This window comes from Tenrec ecaudatus, chromosome 3 (assembly GCF_050624435.1).
Source record: "Tenrec ecaudatus isolate mTenEca1 chromosome 3, mTenEca1.hap1, whole genome shotgun sequence".
Taxonomy (NCBI): domain Eukaryota; kingdom Metazoa; phylum Chordata; class Mammalia; order Afrosoricida; family Tenrecidae; genus Tenrec; species Tenrec ecaudatus.
In genome coordinates, this window is record NC_134532.1 from 218,041,622 (window position 1) to 218,052,100 (window position 10,479).

A 10,479-nucleotide genomic window follows, 5' to 3' on the forward strand; every position below is an offset into this window, starting at 1 on the left:
GAACCAACTCTGAGGCACCCACAGCAGGAGGCGCCCTGGTCTGGGACTGGGGGTCTGAGGGCAGTCCTGAGGCTAGGGCGTGCTGGCAGGGAAATCACTGCAGATGAATGGGGCACACACGCTTTTGCAGGCACAGTGCAGGCTCCTTACAGCCACTCGGGCCGCCTGTGACTGAGGGCAGGCCTGTTACAAGCTTGGTACTTCCCAGCCACTGAGCAGAGTTGTGTGCCCTGGCCCCTGCTCTCCCCTGGCCCCTGGCCAGACCAGGACCCTGACAACCCTGACCCCCAGCTCTCAGGGCTGTCCCACTTCTCAGGCATCATGAAGGCGTACCTCGGCCCTGCTCGTCTGCAGGTGGACAAAGGCCCAGGCCCCATGCCCACCTGAGTTTCAGGGCTCAGCTCAGGCATGTCATTGAGACCCTGGGCACCTCCTTTGCTTATAATGGGGGAGGGTTGTTGGAGAGAAGGCAGGACCCACACTGTTGCCCACATGGGCCCTGAGGGTGAGCTGGGCACACTGGGCCACAGGCCCTTTCCAGGCAAGACTCAACGTGGGCCTTCCCAGAGGGCTAGACGGGGTATCTTCTAGGCAGGTGGTTAAGCACCACCCTCAGTTTTTCTCCTGGTATGACTTGCTCAAGAGCTGGCTCCCTCCCACACAGGAAACAGCACCCTCACCCACCCCCATGCCAGTCCCTCCACCCAAACATCTGGACACCACTGACCGGTTCCCTCCCTCCACATATTGGCTCTGCACTCATGCATCAAGTAACATGGCCCTACGCCTGAGGTGGCCTTGGGGACTTCAAACAGGACCTCTGTGTTGGAGAGTGACTCCAGGAATGATCAGCTCACCTTGAGAGTGGGGTTCATTCTAGCCACCCTCGTGGAGATAGAAGGCTCAGACGAGTGCAAGCCCATTGTCCCAGACATCGATTCCTTCTTCAGCTGTATCTCATCTGCTGTCAAGCCTGGCCACTGAGTTCTTAGGTCTGGACCTGCTTCTGCATATTTGTGGCCTCAGTCTTTTATTGGGGACTAAAGGGGGACCGGGGAACATAGGAGTAACTGGAGGACACAGATGCTCTCAGGGCCCTCCCAGGGAGCGTTGTTCACTTGCCTGATGACCACCGGAGGGCCAGGCTATGTGCTAGTGAGGGCTGGTTTGCTTCAGGCCATCCCCGCTCCTGATGCCTCCTTGGGAGTGACAGCCACAAGTGGGGCGGCGCTCGCTGGTCTCACATGCAGCTTGGCCCACCAGCACCTTGGGTCAGTGAACAATTGGCTATCGCCCCCATCTTCCAGCTGTCTGCTTGGGAAGCTGGACCTGCTCTTCGCTCTCTTGCAAACAACAAATCCCAAACTTGCTGCCATCGAGTCATAGCAATCTGATAGGGCAGGGGTAGAACTGCCCCCAGGAGTTTCCGAGACTGGAACTCTTTACAGGAGTAGAAAGCGCTCTCTCTCTCTCTCTCTCTCTCTCTCTCTCTCTCTCTCTCTCTCTCTCAGCCGCTGGTGGTTTCAAACTGCTGACCTTGCAGTTAACAGAACAACACGTAACCACCACGCCACCAGGCCCCCTTGCGCTATGACGCTTCCCAGAAAGAAGCATTAGTCAGGATGATGTGTTTTCCCCTCCAGCACGTTGGCTATTCACAGCAGCAGAACTGCTGAAAGGTGGACCAAAAGGCGGGTATAGCACACGCCTGAGTTTTTCAAAGGCTGCCGTAACAACTGAACACAAACCAGATGGCTTAAGATTACAAAACCTTATTCTCGCGTGATTCTGGAGGCCCGAGGTCGGGGGTCAAGGTGTGGGCTGGGCTGCACTCCCACTGGGCCTGAAGGGAGAATCTCCTCTCTGCCTCACTGGGCTCCAGTGCCGGCTTCATCACTCCACCCTCTGCCTGTCTTCCCGGTCTTCTGTCTGTCCTCTCTCCCTCGGCCTTTCTAGGAGCTCGGGGGGGCTGACATTGGGCTGCTCAACTGAGAGTTGGGGATAGGGATCCAAACCCACCTGTCACTAGGTGCTTGTACAGATAACCTGGGATTGTGTCATCTCAGAATCCAAATCCTATCTGCCACGCCCACTTCACAACATTCCAGAGCCCCATCCATGCCCTCCAGGGATTTGAGGTATCTTTTAAGGAGCCATCTTTCAGCCTTCCGCAGCACAGAAAATTCTAGATACCTTGGGATGACTTTCCCCATGGCTGTAGAACACTAGGGAGACCTGGAGGTACAGTGGTTATGCGTCGGGCTGTGATCTGCATGGTCGGCAGTTCAAAATCCACCATCAGCTTCGTGGGAGAAAGACTGGGCTTTCTATGCCCATGAACAGTTACCGTCTCGGAAAGCCACAGGAGACGCTGTGAGTCCCCACTGGATCGACGGCAGTGAGTAGAAACACCCACACCACGGGATTTTTGTAGGAACCGTGTTGGATCTGCAGACTGCGGTTGGGTAGTATTTCCGCCTGACAACGCCAAGTCTTCCGGTCCACGAACACAAGACATCTGGTCACTTATTTACATCTTGTTTCATTTCTTTCAGCACCGGACAAGTGCACAAGTCTATTGCCTGATGGTTAAATTGACTCCAGAGTACTTTATTAATTTTATCTAAACATTTTATTAGGGGCTCATACAACTCTTATCACAATCCACACATATACATACATCAATTGTATAAAGCACATCCCTACATTCTTTGCCCTAATCATTTTCAAAGCATTTGCTCTCCACTTAAGCCCTCTGTATCAGGTCCTCTTTTTTTTCCCCTCCCTTCCCGCTCCCTCCTCCCTCGTGAGCCCTTGATAATTTATAGATTGTTATTTTGTCATATCTTGCCCTATCCGGAGTCTCCCTCTCCCCTTTCTCTGCCGTCCATCTCCCAGGGAGGAGGTCACAGGTGGATCCTTGTAATCAGTTCCCCGGTACTTTATTAATTTTGATGTTGCTAGGAATGAAACTGTCCTGTGCATTTTGTTCTTAGTGTGTTTGTTAGCGTGTAGAACCAGTTGGTTTTGTATGTTAATTTTCTGTCTGTATGGTTCCTTTTTCATAATTGCTCTTTTCCTCTTTTTGTTCACAGAGCCGTTTTAAACTCTCCACTAGTTCTTTGTCAAAACCTCCTCAACCACAGACAGGGCTTCAGAGAAGCGATTTGATGTCTGGGGTTCTTCACCATGGTGTCAATCAACTTCTTCCCTTGTGGCAGGCGGCCTCTCCTGGTGCTTGTAGACTTTGCAATTTGGGGGTGAGCACTGTAATTGCACCGACTCCAGAAATCAAGTTCGCTGGCTCTCTGAGGATTGCCAGTTGTGGCCTGATGAGGGCTTAGCCACCTATCTGTGACTTTCTCCGGCCGTGCCCTTGTATGTGGGCCCTGAAGTTTTCGTTCCATTATCTTTGCCGTGAACTTGATGAAGATTTCATTCAATGGCCCCAATTAAAGAGACAGAAAGGGGTTTCGCTGTGCCTTGAGCTCTTCTAAAAACATTGTTTACTAAAGTGGAGGATACTGCCCCCCGAGGGGCACTAGGAAACAGTCTGGTGGGGAGCTGGATTTATCCTGAAATATGGTCTTTAATTTGAGGGTGGGGGCTGAGTAACTTTTTTTTTTTTTACTTGAAAACGGAGCAGGAGGCCAAACAAGATTGGGAACCTACGTTCTCCAGGACAGCATCATGGGAAGCTGCTGTGGCCCATGTGTGCCACCTGCGGAGGAAGGCCAGCCATGTGTGCCACCTGCGGAGGCAGCTCCTTGTGGTCCTGCCATCTGTTACCACCATCCGTGTCTGCTGCAGGGCCCGTCCAGCCTGTCTCCACTGTTGCGGCCGTGAAACGCACATGGCAGCTTTTTTATGAGGTCCCCTGCCTCCGCCGTCCTCTCTGCTTCTCCCTCTTCCATCCACTCTCTGTACTCCTGTTTGAAAAGCTCTGTGGAGCTCAGGAGACACACGCACACACACACACTCAGTCAATTTCAAGGTAAGACCTCCCACCAGTCCTCACTGCACCAGTCAGAAAGACTCCATACCACGGAAGCTACCGTTCTCCCCCAGATGACCGTCAAGCCAGCGCTGTGGGGGAACTGGCCCAGCTGAACCGGCATTCACCAGAAAGACGAGGGACCACAACTGATCATTAAATGCGGCAGAACAGCGGGTGGGGCTCAGCTGGCCCACTGCAAAGCTAGACGTACACACCGCGTCCTGTCCAGCGTTGCTTGGTGCTCTCCCCAGACAGCGCATTTCGTCTCTTGGCCACTGGAAGGCTCCGGCCTCCCCTGCACTGAGCTAGACTACGGGCCCCGTTCTCCCAGCACCGTGGGTCCCTCTTGGTTTGGTGATTCTCCCACCTCAAACTTCTTCGTCACGTGACTGCGCACTAACAGTCTACTGTGTCGTGTGAACGGAACATGAACACACGCTCCAAAAACCTTCCCCCTGCAAACCCACCGCCATCGAGTCACGGATGGCGCATAGTGTCCCTGGAGGACAGGACAGAACTGGCCCTGTGGGTTTTCAAGACTAAATCTTCACAGGAGTAGAAAACCTCATCTCTCTCCCAAGGAGCCTCTGGTGGTTTTGAACTGCTGACCTTGCAGTTAGCAGCTCAGGGCGTCACCAGAACCTCACCAGAGCTCCCAAAACATGCATAACTCACTGGCTGCGATCTTCGCTTGACTGCTGTGCTCTGGACCCACCCCTGCACCTCTCTGAGGAGAGGTGCGGGGAGAAGGGTTTTAATAGCAGGCACAGAGAAGTGTGAACCACGGGGATGGGGGGCACGGCGGGAGGGGACACACAGTTAAGTCTTGACGGCAGTTCAGGCTCCATGTTTCTGAGGCGAGTCCCAGCTGGAGAAGAGGCAGCCGGCACTGGCCAGGTGAGGGTGCAAAACAGGAGGGCTAACTTCCTGGTTAGGGAACAGGGACGCTCCTTGCTGGCTCGCTCTGGCTCCAGAATGACCCGGAATGAATGGCTGCCCCCTGGTGGACGATCATTGCAGGGTGCAGTCCGATTTCACGTTCCAAAATAACCCCCCCCAAAACTCCCTGCCATCCAGTCATGCTACGGGGCATGGCAGAACTGCCCCTGTGGGTTTCTGTGACTGGGACTTTATAAGAGTAGAAAGCCTCCTCATTCTCCTGTGGGGGGACTAGGGCCTTCGAACCGCAGGCCCTGCGGTTAGCTGCTCAACACAGAACCATGCGGCCACCTGGGCTCACAGACATTAAGAGGTGAGACAGAGCCAGAGTAGTGCAAATTGTTAACCCCATCCCTGGGCTGGCACCAAGAGGTTAGAGAGTCAAGTGCACCCTACCCCACCCCCAGTTACCTAGTGGTCAGGACCCAGCCACACAGAAGTCCCTCAGAAGAAAGGCCTGGCAGTCGGCTTGGGGAAAACCCCGTGGGGCACAGTTCTACTCAGTGGACACTCGTGGGGCCTCGGGTTTCGCTCTATTTGATGGCAGCTGGTTTTTAGGGGGTTACTTTTGGGGGTAGTATGGCAGCTGGTTTTTCAATGGAGGGAAGAAAGACAGCGTAGAGTGAGTCACAGAGAAAGAGAGCAGACACGCCGGACTGTGGTTTAGTCTCTGCTTCTGAGGCGAGCCCCTGATTGGGGAGGTGGGGGGGCTGCAGGTGCGGCTGCCTGGGAGGTGGGGACTGAACTAACCAGGCTGTGGGGCAGTGCTACTGGGTCCTGCAGGGTCTACACGAGGGTCTTCGGGACATAGTCCCGCTTCTGCGCACAACGTACCTGCTCAGACGGCGTCGGGAGGGATTCGGGTAGAAGTTCATATTTACTATCTTGGGGTCGGGGGGGTGCATACAAGAGCAGGCACTCCCATGACAGTGCCAGCAGAGGGCTGGGAGAAGATGTTGGGGGCACTTAATCATCGAGACACAGTCAAACTGCCCCACACGGTTGGTTCCCTCGGCCACATCGTTCTCCCGCTCCCGAGACATGGCCGCCGGGTTCAAACCGCCAACTTCTCAGCAGCCAAGTGGTTAACTGCCAGCCCCATTTGTCTGTCTGTTGTCTTCTACATCACCGTGACGCTGGACATGAGGGCACCAGCAGGGTCACCTGTGGGTTTTGGCAGCGCTTCCAAACCAAGGCAGACTAGGAACAAAGGCCGGCAGTCTGCTTCCAGAGAACAGGCAGCGGAAACCTTGTGAGCCCACAAGACCACACTCTCCACCCACCCGGACGGGCCACTCACTGGAGGAACGCAGACGCTGGTCTAGAAGGAGGCCCTCAGAGATGGGCCAGGCGGCGGTTCCTTTCACCAGGAGTTCCGCGGGTCTCTTTGCCATGGCATCTGCTAAGACCCATCAAGACAGGAAGTCCCTTAGGGTTGCCAGGTGTCACGGAGCCTGTGTGCCCCACAATGTGTGTGCTCAGCCCTAAGCCTCGAGACCTGCAGCTGCCGAGGCATTTGGGGATAAGGCTTTCTCTGCTAGGCTCATGTTCTGTGAATTTCACCTCAGTACACACACACACACACAAACACACGCACACGCACACACATGTTCTGTGAATTTCACCTCAGTACACACACATGCTTATGTTCTGTGAATTTCACCTCAGTACACACACACACACACACACACACACACACGATCTGGAAGCCGTGACAACAGAGGCCCTGATAGAAGGGGGGGAAGAGAGATGGATTTTCGTTACATTATTTTCTAGACTTTTCTGTACACACCCTCCACATACGTACTTCACTGTATAAAGGGAGAAGGGCCACTTTGGGAGCACTAGTCCAGAGGGCAGGTGGCTGGGATCGCCCAGGACTCACGGGGCCCCGTCTAGTCCCTGGCTCACTCTGCGAGCTGGATGTCATCCTTAGCCCCGGGTGCAGGGACTAAGAGGGCATGAAGGTGCACAGGTGCTTGGTGGTCGGGGCCCTGCCTGCTTCTGTTCCGCTGACGAGCTCTCTGGAGCGGGGCAGAGAAGACAAGACACAACAAATGATCAATCCAGGAGTCCGGGAAGGAAGCGCTGAGAAGAGTCAACCCCCGAAGACGGGGTGGGGGAGACTGGCCTTGGCACTAGGCCTCCCCATTGAAACATGACTTGGCTGTGAGGAGAGGTGTGGCCCCGAGGTAGGCAGGGGAAAGGATGGGGGGTGGGGGGGGGTGGCTCCTGAGAGCTGGCAGAGGCATTCAGAAAGTCAACACCAGGGCAGGCAATACAAGGGCAGAATCCTTGGGCAGGTCAGGAAGGGCTGGTAGAGGGATGGCACACCTCCTGGTGGAATTTCAAGAAGCAGAGAGGAAAATCAATACCAGAGCAGAATTCCATGAGGTACAGGTCGGCTGCTCCTCCCCTCACCAACCCTTTAACCAATTCTGCGGTCAGCTGTCCCTGCTGGGTTGGCTGATCCATTGCAGTGGCCACACCAAATTCACAGACCAGACGGACAGTCAGGGGGGCTAGGAGGGAAGTCACAGGTTACAGTTCAGAATACAGTTCTTCGGTCAGGGCAGCTTCTCAGACATGCCCACAGAGAGGACTCTCCCAAACCCTGACCCTCAGCCTCTCAGGCCAGCTCAAGCAAATGTTACCAAGCTCTTTAGCTCTGCCAACAAGTGCCTTGAGGGTACCCCACTATGTCATGAAGGCTCATGCCCAAAGACGCTCAGCTCTCCATCTTGGGCTGGCACACCCCTCACTGTGCCACCTCACGCCAGTCTTGTGGGTCTGCTGCTACCATCTCTTGTCATCTGGCATCATCTCTGGTGTTGGGGCTGCCAGTCCCCTGGATTTAGGAGGTTCTCAGCGCAGGAGCCCCAAGGTACAGAGACTTGCCCATCCTCCTCTCCTCTTCTCAGTGGTGGGCTTCCCTCTTCTGTCGACAAATGGCTCACTTTGAAATCTCTCAAACTCATGGCCATCAGGGGGCTTCCGACTGTATTTACAGGTGAGTGGGTGGGAGTGGAGAAAGCCTCGTCTTCCTCATGCGAAGCAGCTGGTGGTTCCGAACTTCTGATCTTGTGATTAGCAGCCCAATGCATAACCCACAACACCAGCTGGGCTCGTTTTTAAACCTAGCATGTTGGTCAAACTGACCAGTCCTCACAAGAGCGAAGAAAATGTTCTAAAATTGATTGTGGGGATAATTGTACAACTCTTCTAGATGTGATTAAACTATTGAATGGTAACGATGTGAATTATATGCCAATAAAAGTATGAAACAAAATGATCTCATTAGGGTTCCAGACACCTTATTTGCATGGCCCCACCCCACAAGGCTGGTGTGAACCTGGTATGCCTTATTAGCAAGCAATCAATCCGCTTGCTGGAAGTATTTGCATAGCCCCACCCAACTGTTTGGCTAGGCAGGTCTTATAAACTCCCCCTACTGCACCACGGTGCCACGCCGTGGCTGACCCTTCAGGATGTCACACTGGGGGGGGAAACGCCAGTGGGTCACAAAAGGGCACATGCACCTCTGAAGGACGTTAACGGCTCTTAGTGGGGTATTAGTCATTGGGGTTTGGGTCGGGGCAGGGGGTGCTGAGCTTGTCTGTGGAGGCCACCTGGTTTGCAGGGCAGTGATGAGGAAGGTGGCGAGGCATGGAAATGGAATTGACATCACCGAGTTGGAAGTGTGGAAGGTGACCTCACTGTCTGCAGGAGTTTGAAACACACAAGAAAAAGCAGTGATGTTGTGACGGGGTGTCCAGAGCAGGCCCCGCAGCCCTGACAGAGCTGCAGCCCAGCAGGCCGCTAGGGAGAAAGGAGCGGGGTGGACAGTCCCAGCTGACAGGCCCCTGGGGAGCACCCCACACCCCACTTGGCCCCAAGAGGGACAGGAGGAGGAAGACCTATGGCTTGATGTCCCGTGATGCCTGGGCGACACGGGGAAGCTGGAAAAGTCCTAGAAGGCGCTAGCTTCCATGGACAGGTAGGGAACCAAGTGGTAGATCTACCTGCTCGCCGCTGCAGGAGACATGGGAGATTAACAAGAGCCCCCAGAGAGCAGCCTACAAGGGGTCGGGGGACAGAGATGGGAAGAGAGGGCAACATTTTTCTTGATCATCAATGGCGTGTAGCGAAATAGGTCCAAGTTATTGACCAGAAAACAGGTTTGCTCTGTAAACCCTGCCCCAGGTCACAATACAAAGTGAAAAGTCCCAAGGTGATCGCCGAGGACGTCCTCAGCTCTCTAGTTATCAGTGGGCAGCACACAACAGTACCAAGGCACGTATGTACACACGCACATACACGTACATGCTCGCGCGCGCACACGCATGGCACCTACCCAGTTTTAGTCAGCTGGCATCCTAAGTAGTGAGGCACTTCCGTTTGCCAGGCAAGGTAATATGACATTCCCCAGCAGACAGACAGACAGACCCTGTAACCTACCCAGACCCAGAAAGCACCAAAGCCTGGGTCTGAGAGGCAGCTGGACCAGTGCCTTCCCATCACCGGGTTGCAGGAGGCAGAGGGAGGGAGGGATTAGAGCGGGAGCGAGCGAGCAAGCAGGGGCCAGCAGCACCAGCAGACAAGGCAGGTTGCCCAGGACAGGGCACAGGTCTGGTGGGGGTGGGGTAGGGGCAGGGGCGGGGAGGATGAGGATGTGGCTACACACAAAAAGTGGCCCATGGAAGCGAGATCACAATCAGCCAGGAAGGTGAGGAATCCAGCAACACTTGGTTGACTTAATCCACCCGAAGAACAGACTTGACAACTCAATCGTGGGTGGGCGGACAGAAGATAGACGATGATGGTGAATGCACTCAAGCCTTCAGGTGGGCTTCTGTGAGGCTTACGGGCATTCCCAAGAACTTAAGAGCTGCTAGCCAATGGGATTCTCCCAGAGTCCAAGGCAGGAATTCTGCCCTGGTTCACAGCCCACATTGCTCAGAACACCCACTGCTATTCTCGCATAGCCCACTCACAGCCCCCACCCGGACTCAATCTCCTGAATCCAGCCGCCACCTGCTGCGTGGACAATTCCGTGACATAAATCCCATTATCCGACCCTCCTTTCCCCAGGAGTTCCTGCCCCTCTAAGATACACTCACTGTCCCCCCAAGCATCCCATCTCCTCTTGCTGTCAGTTTGATTCCACATAGACCAAACCCACAGCCGTGGAGCGATTCCAGCTCATAGTGAGCCTACAGGGCTGAGAACAGCCCCACCAAGTTTCCATGGCTGTGATCCTTAAGGCAAGCAGGACGATACAACTTTCTCCCAAGGAGCTTCAGCAGCAGGTTCAGCAGCCTTTGGGTTAGCCGTCTGGTGCCTAAACGTACCACCAGGGGAGTGGAAAGCCGTCCTTGTCCCATAGAGCTGCTGGTGGTTCCGAACTGCTGACCATGCAGATCTCAGCCCAACGTACAACCACTCTGCCAAGAGAGATTCTTCCTGCTATACACAGTGCTGCTCCATGGTACAGGGCTGGAGCCCGGGTGGCACAGTGGTTTCACAGTGAGCTGCTAACCCAG